The sequence below is a fragment of the Arachis stenosperma genome, chromosome 6 (assembly GCF_014773155.1).
Source record: "Arachis stenosperma cultivar V10309 chromosome 6, arast.V10309.gnm1.PFL2, whole genome shotgun sequence".
NCBI classification, from domain to species: Eukaryota; Viridiplantae; Streptophyta; class Magnoliopsida; order Fabales; family Fabaceae; genus Arachis; species Arachis stenosperma.
In genome coordinates this window covers 61,916,033-61,925,673 of record NC_080382.1, presented here as the reverse complement: position 1 = coordinate 61,925,673, position 9,641 = coordinate 61,916,033, and the positions used below count along the sequence as shown (strand labels likewise).

Sequence of the window (9,641 nt, the reverse complement as noted above, 5' to 3'; positions counted from 1 at the left end):
GATTTAGTCGCTTTGGCCAGGATTTTATTCTTTTAGGCCCTCCTATCCATTAATGCTCAAAGCCTTGGATCCTCTTTACCCTTGCCGTTTGGTTTAAAGGGCTATTGACTTTTTCTGCTTGCTTTTTCTTTCTCTTTCTTTTTCTTTATTTTTTAGACATTTTTTTCTCTTTTTTTTTTACTTTTTTTCTTGCTTCAAGAATCAATTTCATGATTTTTCAAATTATCAATAATATTTCTCTTTGTTCATCATTCTTTCAAGAGCTAAAAATTTTAACATTCATAAACTTCACTATAAAAAATATGCATTGTTCAAGCATTCATTCAGAAAACAAAAAGTATTGCCACCACATCAGAATAATTAAACTAATTTCAAGATAAAATTTGAAATCCAAGTACTTCTTGTTCTTTTGTAATTAGGCACATTTTTCATTTAAGAAAGGTGAAGGACTCATAGAATTATTCATAACTTTAAGGCATAGACACTAGACACTAATGATCATGTAATGAATACACAAACATGGATAACACATAAAGCATAAAGTCAAAAAACAGAAAAAATAAGAACAAGGAAATTAAAGAACGGGTCCACCTTAGTGATGGCGGCTAATTCTTCCCCTTGAAGATCCAATGGAATGCCTGAGCTTCTCAATGTCTCTTCCTTGCCTTTGTTGCTCTTCCCTCATAGCTCTTCGATCTTCTCTAATCTCATGGAGAATAATGGAGTGCTCTTGGTGCTCCACCCTTAGTTGGTCCATGTTGTAACTCAACCCTTCTAAAGAGGTGTTGAGTTGCTCCCAATAGTTGTGTGGAGGAAAATACATCCCTTGAGGCATCTCAGGGATTTCTTGATGATGGGCTTCCTCATGCTCTTGTTGAGGTCCATGAGTGGGCTCTCTTGTTTGCTCCATTCTCTTTTTAGTGATGGGCTTGTCCTCTTTAATAAGGATGTCTTCCTCTATGACAATTCCAGCTAAACTGCATAGATGACAAATGATATGAGGGAACGCTAACCTTGCCAAAATGGAAGGTTTGTCAGCAACCTTGTATAGTTCTAGGGGTATGATCTCATGAACTTCCACTTCTTCTCCAATCATGATGCTATGGATCATGACAGCCCGATCCACAGTCACTTTGGACCGGTTGCTAGTAGAAATGATGGAGCGTTGGATGAACTCCAACCATCCTCTAGCCACAGGCTTAAGGTCCGGTCTTCTCAATTGAACCGGCTTGCCTCTTGAGTCTCTTTTCCATTGAGCTCCTTCCACACATATGTCCATGAGGACTTGGTCCAACCTTTGATCAAAGTTGACCCTTCTAGTGTAGGGGCATGCTTTTTCTTGCATCATTGGCAAGTTGAACGCCAACCTTACATTTTCCGGACTGAAATCTAAGTATTTCCCCCGAACCATTGTAAGCCAATTCTTTGGATTCGGGTTCATACTTTGATCATGGTTCTTAGTGATCCATGTGTTTGCATAGAACTCTTGAACCATTAAGATTCTGACTTGTTGAATGGGGTTGGTGAGGACTTCCCAACCTCTTCTTCGAATCTCATGTCGAATTTTCGGATACTCATTCCTTTTGAGCATGAAAGGGACCTCAGGGATCACGTTCTTCTTGGTCACAACTTCATAGAAGTGGTCTTGATGGACCTTTGAGATGAATCTCTCCATCTCCCATGACTCGGAGGTGGAAGCTTTTGCCTTCCCTTTCCTCTTTCTAGAGGTTTTTCCGGCCTTAGGTGGCATAAATGGTTATGGAAAAAATAAAAAACAATGCTTTTACCACTCCAAACTTAAAAGGTTTGCTCGTCCTCGAGCAAAAGAAGAAGGAAAGAAGGGGAAGAAGAAGAGAATGGAGGAAATGGAGGGTGGTATGTGGTTCGGCCAAGGGGTAGAAGTAGTGTAGGTAATGTGTGAAAATGAAGGAGTGTGGAGGGGTTTATATAGGAGTGAGGGTAAGATGTAGGTTCGTGTATTTGGGGTTGGATTTGGGAGGGAAAAGATTTTGAATTTGGAGTTAGGTGGGGTTTTTGGGGAAGAGAGATGGGGGTGATTGGTGAAGGGTATTTGGGGTACAGAGATAGAGGTGATTTGTGAAGGGTATTTGGAGAAGAGTGTTATGAAAAGGTAAGAGAGAGAGAGAGAGAGAGAGAGAATGAGTTGAGGTTGGTGGGGATCCTGTGGGGTCTACAGATCCTGAGGTGTTAAGGACTTTTCCTCCCTGCTCCATTTAGGCGTGCAAAATGCCCTTAGAGTGCAATTCTGGCGTTAAACGCTAGGTTACTACTTGTTTCTGGTGTTTAACGCCAGTCCTTCTTCCTTTTCTGGCGTTTACGCCAGCTTGTTGTCCTGTTCTGGCGTTAACCGCCACTCTGGTGCCCATTTCTGGTGTTAAACGTCAGCTTGTTGCCTTGTTCTAGCATTAAATTCCACTCTAGTGCCCATTTCTGGCATTAAACGCCTAGAATGATGCCAGATTGGGCATTTAACGCCCATTCTGCTACTCTTACTGGCGTTTAAATGCCAGTAAGCTTATCCTCTAGGGTGTGCTATTTTTTATGCTGTTTTTGAATTTGCTTTGATTTTTGCAGTTATTTTTATGACTCCACATGCTCATTAACCTAAAGAAAACATGAAATAACATAGATAAATAAAATTGGGTTGCCTCCCAATAAGCGCTTCTTTAATGTCAATAGCTTAATAGTGAGCTCTCATAGAGCTTCACAGATGTTCAGAGCATGGTTGGGGCCTCTCAACACCAAACTTAGAGTTTAGTTGTAGCCTCTCAACACCAAATTTAGAGTTTGGTTGTGGCCTTCCAACACCAAACTTAGAGTTTGAGTGTGGGGGCTTTGTTTGACTTTGTATTGGGAGAAGCTTTTCATGCTTCTTCTCTATGTGTACAGAAGGAGAACCTTAAGTCTTGAATATAAGGTAGTCCTCATTCAATTGAAGAACCAACTCTCCTCTGTCAACATCAATCACAACTTTTGCTGTGGCTAGGAAAGGTCTGCCAAGGATGATAGATTCATCCTCATCTTTTCCAGTGTCTAAGATTATGAAATCAACAGGGATGTAAAGGCCTTAAACCTTCACTAGCACGTCCTCTACTAGTCCATAAGCCTGTTTTATTGATTTGTCTGCAATTTCTAGTGAGATTCTTGCAGCTTATACCTCAAAGATTCCTGGTTTCTCCATTACAGAGAGTGGCATGAGGTTAATACCTAACCCTAGGTCACAGAGAGCCTTCTCAAAGGTCATGGTGCCTATGGTACATGGTATTAAGAATTTATTAGGATCCTATTTCTTTTGAGGTAAACTTTGCTGAACCTAGGTATTCAGTTCATTAATGAGCAATGAAGGTTCATCCTCCCAAGTCTCATTACCAAATAGCTTGGCATTCAGCTTCATGATTGCTCCTAAATATTGGGAACTTGCCCTTCAACAATGTCTTCATCTTCTTTAGAAGATGAATAGTCATCAGAGATCATGAATGGTAAAAAAAAGTTCAATGGAATCTCTATGGTCTCTGTATGAGCCTCAGATTCCTTTGGTTCCTTGTTGGGGTACTCCTTAATGGCCAGTGGACATTCCCTGAGGTCTTCCTCACTGGGAATCACTGCCTTTTCACTTTCTCCAGGTTCGGCCATGTTGGTCATGGTTATGGCCTTGCACTCTTTTTTGGGATTCTCTTCTATATTGCTTGGGAGAGTGCTAGGAGGAGTTTCAGTAACCTTTTTACTCAGCTGACCCACTTGTGCCCCCAAGTTTCTGATGGAGGACCTTGTTTCATTCATGAAACTAAGAGTGGCTTTAAATAGATCAGAGACTATGTTTGCTAAGCTAGATAGGTTATGCTCAGAATTCTCTGTCTGTTGCTGAGAGGATGATGGAAAAGGCTTGCCATTGCTAAACCTGTTTCTTCCACCATTGTTATTGTTAAAGCCTTGTTGAGGCTTTTGTTGATCCTTCCATGAATAATTTGGATGATTTCTTCATGAGGGATTATAGGTGTTTCCATAGGCTTCACCCATGTAATTCAGCTCTGCCACTGCAGTGTTCTCAGGATCATAAGCGTCTTCTTCAGAAGATGCTTCTTTAGTACTGTTGGATGCATTTTGCAATCCATTCAGACTCTGAGAAATCATATTGACTTGCTGAGTCAACATTTTGTTCTGAGCCAATATGGCATTCAGAGCATCAATTTCAAGAACTCCTTTCTTTTGAGGCGTCCCATTATTCACAGGATTCCTTTCAGAGGTGTACATGAACTGGTTATTTGCAACCATTTCAATGAGTTCCTGAGCTTCTGCAGGCGTTTTCTTCAGGTAAATAGATCCACCTGCAGAATGGTCCAATGATATCTTAGACAATTCAGACAGACCATCATAGAATATATCCAGGATGGACCATTCTGAGAGCATGTCAGAAGGACATTTTTTGGTCAGTTGCTTGTATCTTTCCCAAGCTTCATAGAGGGATTCACCTTCTTTCTGCCTGAAGGTTTGAATATCCACTCTAAGCTTGCTCAACTTTTGAGGAAGAAAGAATTTGGCTAAGAAAGCCGTGACCAGCTTATCCCAAGAGTTCAGGCTATCTCTAGGTTGAGAGTCCAACCATATTCTATCTCTGTCTCTTACAGCAAAAGGGAAAAGCATAAGCTTGTAGACCTCGGGATCAACTCCATTGGTCTTAACAGTATCACAGATTTGCAAGAATTCAGTTAAGAACTGAAAAGGATCTTCTGATGGAAGTCCATAGAACTTGCAATTCTGTTACATCAGAGAAACTAATTGAGGCTTAAGCTCAAAATTGTTTGCTCCAATGGCAGGGATTGAGATGTTTCTTCCATGGAAGTTGGAAGTTAGTGTAGTAAAATCACCAAGCACCTTCCTCGCATTGTTATTGTTGTTGGGTTCGGCCATCACTTCTTTTTCGAGATTCTCTGTAAGGTTTTCTCTGGATTGTTGTGCTTTAGCTTCTCTTAGCTTTTTCTTCAGAGTCCTTTCAGGTTCAGGGTCAGCTTCAACAAGAATGTTCTTGTCCTTGCTCTTGCTCATATGAAAAAGAAGAAAACAGAAAGGAAGAAGAATCCTCTATGTCATAGTATAGAGATTCCTTAAGGTGTCAGAGAAAAATAAGAATAGAAGGGTGAGGTAGATAGAGGCGAATTTGAACATATAAGGAATGAGAGAGTCTGAATTGCTAGTAGAGGAGGAGTGTTAGTGATTAAATAGAAAGAGATGAGAGAAAGGTAATTTTCGAAAATTAAATCAAAATTTAAAATAATTAGTTAATTAAAAATAATTTTGAAAAATGATTAATGGTTTTCGAAAATCAAAAGTGAGAAAGTGGTTAGGTGGTTTTGAAAAAAATAAGAAATAATAAATTTGAAAAGATAAGAAGTTAGAAAGAGATTTTGAAATCAAATTAAAAGAGATATGATTGAAAAGATATGATTGAAGAAAATTTGATTTTTAAAAAGATATGATTGAAAAGATATGGTTGAAAAAGATTTGATTGAAAAAGATATGTTTGAAAAGATATGATTGAAAAGCAAATTTTTTAAAAAGATTTGATTTTTAAAATTGATGACTTGACTAACAAGAAACTAAAATATATGATTAAAAAATTTAAAAATTGAACCTTTCTTAACAAGAAAGTAACAAACTTGAAATTTTAGAATCAAAACATTAATTGTTAGCAAGATTTTTGAAAATGGTGAAAGAAAAATGAAGAAGATTTGATTTTTCAAAAAAAGATATGATTGAAAAGATAAGATTTGAAAAAGATTTGATTTTGAAAAGTTAAGAGAATTTGAAAAAGATTTGAATTGAATACAAAATCTCCTCTCCTGTGCCATCCTGGCGTTAAACACCCAGAATGGTATCCATTCTGGCGTTTAACGCCCAAAATACTATCCTTTTGGGTGTTTAACGCCCATCCAGGTACCCTGGCTGGCGTTGAACGCCAGAAATGCTTCCTTACTGGGCGTTTTTCTGAACGCCCAGCTTTTCTCTGTGATTCCTCTGCTGAATATTTTGAATCTTCAATCCCCTATATTATTGACTTGAAAAGATATATTTTTGAATTTTTGAATTTTTTAATGATGAGAGAGACGAACAACAAAGTGAATTAAAACATAAGAATGCAAAATCAAAACAAATAATGCATGCAAGGACACTTTGAATGTCAAAATGAACACCAAGAACACTTTGAAGATCATGATGAACATCAAGAACATATTTTTAAAAAATTTTTAGAAAAGAAAGACATGCAAGACACCAAACTTAGAAGTTTGTATACTATGGACACTAACAAATTGAGAATGCATATGAAAAACAACAAATCATACAAAAGAAGAGAATTTAAATATCAGAACACAGAAAATCCTCAAGAACAACTTGAAGATCAATAAAAAACATAATGCATAAAATTTCAAAAAATTCAAGAAAAAAAGAAAACATGCAATTGACACCAAACTTAAAATTGACTCTAGACTCAAACAAGAAACACAAAATATTTTTTGGTTTTATGGTTTTATAAAATTTTTTTTCGAAAATTATTTTGAAAAAAAAAAGAAAATAAGAAACTCAAAATTTTTAATAAGAATTCCAGGAATTGTGCAATGTTAGTCTAAAGCTTCAGTCTAAAAGGATTAGACATGGCTAACCAAGCTTCAGCAGGACATTACATACAGCAGCCAAATTGTGGGAATCAACAAGGCTCCTGTGATGATAAAATCATCATTTGAAACTCTACAATTCATTCTTAAAAATTCTGAAGAAGAAAAAATAAAAAAGAAAAAATACCTAATCTAAGCAACAAGATGAACTGTCAGTTGTCCAAACTCGAACAATCCCTGGCAACGGCGCCAAAAACTTGGTACATGAAATCGTGATTCACACTTTTCACAACTCCGTGCAGCTGACCAGCAAGTGCACTGGGTCATCCAAGTAATACCTTACGTGAGTAAGGGTCGATCCCACGGAGATTGTCGGCTTGAAGCAAGCTATGGTCATCTTGTAAATCTCAGTCAGGCGGATTCAAATGATTATGAAGCTTTGATAATTAAAAGATAAATAAACATAAAATAAAGATAGAGATACTTATGTAATTCACTGGTGGGAATTTCAGATAAGCGTATGAAGATGCGCTATTCCTTCTGAATCTCTGCTTCCCTATTGTCTTCATTCAATCATTCATACTCCTTTCTATGGCAAGCTGTATGTTGGGGGATCACCGTTGTCAATGGCTACCATCCGTCCTCTCAGTGAAAATGGTCCGGCTACGGGTTACGTAGGGCTAATCATCTGTCGGTTCTCAATCGTGCCGGAATAAGATCCATTGATCCTTTTGCGCACTGTCACTACGCCAGCACTCATGAGTTTGAAGCTCGTCACAGTCATCCCATCCCAGATCCTATTCGGAATACCAAAGACAAAGTTTAGACTTTCCGGATCTCAAGAATGCTGCCAATTGATTCTAGATTATACCACAAAGACTCTGATCGCACGGAATGGAAGGCTCTGTTGTCAGGAGAGGTAACCATGCGTCGTGAACCAGGAGGCCAAGAGATACACACTCAAGCTCTCACAGATAGAACGGAAGTGATTGTCAGGCACGCGTTCATAAGGGAGGAGGATGATGAGTGTCACAGATCATCACATCCGTCAGGTTGAAGTACGAGTGAATATCTTTGAATAAGAATAAGCGTGAATTGTATAGAAGAACAATAGTACTTTGAATTTAATACTCGAGGAACAGCAGAGCTCCACACCTTAATCTATAAGGTATAGAAACTCCACCGTTGGAAATACATAAGTGATAATGGTGTTCATTGGTTTCGGACCCAGAAAGGGAACCATAATAACCAAGACTTGATCCTCAGATCAAATATGATCCAAAAGATATGAATACAATAGTAAAAAGTCCTATTTATACTAAACTAGTTACTAGGGTTTACAGAGATAAGTAAATGATGCAGAAATCTACTTCTGGGGCCCACTTGGTGTGTGCTTGGGCTGAGCATTAAAGCTTTCATGTGTAGAGACTTTCTTGGAGTTAAACACCAGTTTTTATGCCAGTTTGGGCGTTTAACTTCAGCTTTTATCCTGTTTCTGGCGTTTAACGCCAGAATAGGGCAGGAAGTTGGCGTTTGAATGCCAGTTTGCATCGTCAAAACTCGAGCAAAGGATGGACTATTATATATTGCTGGAAAGCCCAGGATGTCTACTTTCCAACGCAATTAAGAGCGCGCTAATTGGGTTTATGTAGCTCCAGAAAATCCACTTCGAGTGCAGGGAGGTCAGAATCCAACAACATCTTCAGTCCTTTTTCAGCCTCTGAATCAGATTTTTGCTCAGGTCCCTCAATTTCAGCCAGAAAATACCTGAAATCACAGAAAAGCACACAAACTCATAGTAAAGTCCATAAATGTGATTTTTGAATGAAAACTAATAAAAATATACTAAAAAGTAGCTAGATCATACTAAAAATTACCTAAAAATAATGGCAAAAAGCGTATAAATTATCCGCTCATCACCTAGCATATTCAATTTTTGTTTCTTTTTTAGCTCTTTTATCATACTCAGCTTTCCAACCCCCCGTAACCCCCTAACATTCCAAGAACTAAAGATCATTTTAAAACTTTGTTACACACCTTTTTGAGTTTTTTCGGTCTGCATCTTCATGCCTTCTCTTTTTTGCTTTGCTAGTCTCCTCTTTTGAGCTAACGCTTCATTTTGTTCTTGTAAAATCATCATTAAGTCATCATCTTCATTGTACTGCACTGCACCAGATTCAACAGCTAGTTGCCATGCTTTCCTATTTTTGAGCATCTGCTCTTCCCTTTTCGAAGCATTACCATTACTGATCACCTGCTGTCCATTGTTGTTATCCACGCGAGCCCAAGTTTCACTGCTGCGATCCATAATTCTCGCAGAACCCAATATCATCCCATCACCTAGTGCATCATCACCATCTTAAAGCATCTTAGCCCGGAAGTCCACAAAGTTCTTCTCAGGCATCGGGTCAGTCTCGTTAGTGTCTCTGCCAACCCTGTTCTCCTAGGAGGGATGGACTCATCTCGTCGCTGATAGTGAATTCCCAGCAAGCATTGGACAGTGTCTTGTTGGGTCGTGCACGCCCTCACCCTTTCCCGTCATGAAATCTGCGTCCCCAACGTCTCTCCAGCTGGGTCCTTGGCTGTCGTCAAGGTGATCTCCTCATCTTCGTGCACTAGCTGCTTTGCTTTGGTCCAGGTTCAGGTTCTCCTCCTCGGTTAGGTTCTCAGCAGCGGCGCTCATCAAGGCAACAGGAGAGCAGTGACAAGTCATCTTATGCTAGTTGCACAAGCATTTTTCACCTATTTCATTAGGTTTTATGCACTTTCTTGCACAATAAGTAAGTAGTTGGAGTGGAATTTCATGATTATTGTGATTCAATCAAACATCATTTATTTTATGCAAAATCATGAGATTTATGCAAGAATTGAGTGATTATTGTAAATGATGCAATTTCTTATGATTTTGGTGAGACTTTGATTCCTTGTCTGATTGAATACAGGTGAGAAAATGAAGAGAAAGAGGGTCATTACAGAGCAACATTGCATTCAAACAAAGAGCGTCACGCTCAC

The 9,641-nt window shown here is 38.6% G+C and overlaps 1 non-coding gene across 1 annotated transcript; it reads left to right on the top strand.

The window, feature by feature from the left end:
• Positions 1 to 4,426: 4,426 nt before the first annotated feature.
• Positions 4,427 to 4,530, top strand: LOC130937563 (small nucleolar RNA R71). The gene has a single exon (XR_009068777.1). It is a non-coding gene; the product is annotated as a small nucleolar RNA R71 (small nucleolar RNA).
• Positions 4,531 to 9,641: the final 5,111 nt, after the last annotated feature.